Source organism: Myotis brandtii, unplaced genomic scaffold, assembly GCF_000412655.1.
Source record: "Myotis brandtii unplaced genomic scaffold, ASM41265v1 scaffold1057, whole genome shotgun sequence".
Lineage (NCBI taxonomy): Eukaryota > Metazoa > Chordata > Mammalia > Chiroptera > Vespertilionidae > Myotis > Myotis brandtii.
Window position 1 is genome coordinate 421,618 of NW_005353568.1, and position 990 is coordinate 422,607.

Sequence of the window (990 nt, forward strand, 5' to 3'; positions counted from 1 at the left end):
TCACGGAGCGCTTCCCGGAGGCGGTGGTTCCCCGGGAAGAGGACACGCCCCCGAGTCTCACCCGTGGGGCCCACGCCGCCTCCCGGGCACGTGGAAACAGGTCACCAGGAAACACCTGTTGGGAACGCGGGCTGCTGCCCCCTCTCCTTGTCCAGCTGGTGGCCGCCTCCGGCCGTCCCTCAGGACCTGCTCTGTCCACTTGGGTCCCCACCCTTTCCTTGCAGCTCCACCTGCCTGGCGGGCTGCCCGCTGCAGGCCCTTCAGATGGAGACGGCCCTGCCCCCCGCCCTCTCAGCACAGTGACCCCGGGAATTCCCCACCAAACCCCCTGCAGCCCAGCCTGAGAGGCCCCTGCACCCCACTTTCCCTGGGGCCCCAGGATGCACCCTCGTTGGCAGCACTAGCCTGGGGCAGGCGGGCAAGGCAGTCGAGGGGCAGTGTGGGAACGTGGAGGTCGCTGCCCGTCTCTGACGTCTCCTGGGCAGGGGCCTGATGGCTGCTCGGCCCCCGGGGCTGGGGCTCTGGGTGTCGAGCACATGCCTGCTGGGCCGTGGCTGCAGCCCCTCCCACCTCCCGTGAGGGGGACAGCTCGGTGGGCGCCTGCTGCGACATCCCCCTGGTGTGCTGGCGACCAGACTGAGCTGTGAGGCACCGCTGAGCTGGGCACAGGCTGGGGGCCAGGGCCATCCGGCCGGGCAGCGCATGCCACCCAGAGCTCCTGGAGCCTTTGGTCGTTAGCTACCCTGGCCAGGGAGTGCTGTGGACAGACAGACGGACCAGAGACGGGGCACCCCTGGGGTCTGACGGGGAGAGGATTGTGTCTGGGCCTCAGAAGAGGAGCCAGGTTGGGGCAGCCTCGGCTGGACCTGAAGGTCTGGCAGACGTTTTGATCCTGAGCCGAGGGTCTCTGAGACCGGCACGGGACACGCACGGAGGGAGCAGTGGGCACAGCAGGCACATGCCCAGGGCAGGCCCTCCCTGCAGCCGGCG

At 69.6% G+C, this 990-nt stretch overlaps 1 protein-coding gene across 1 annotated transcript in view; it reads left to right on the forward strand.

Annotated features, from left to right (window-relative positions):
* The window catches only part of BRF1 (BRF1, RNA polymerase III transcription initiation factor 90 kDa subunit), a 66,192-nt gene that overhangs the window by 57,637 nt on the left and 7,565 nt on the right, over positions 1 to 990 (forward strand). The window lies entirely within an intron of this gene.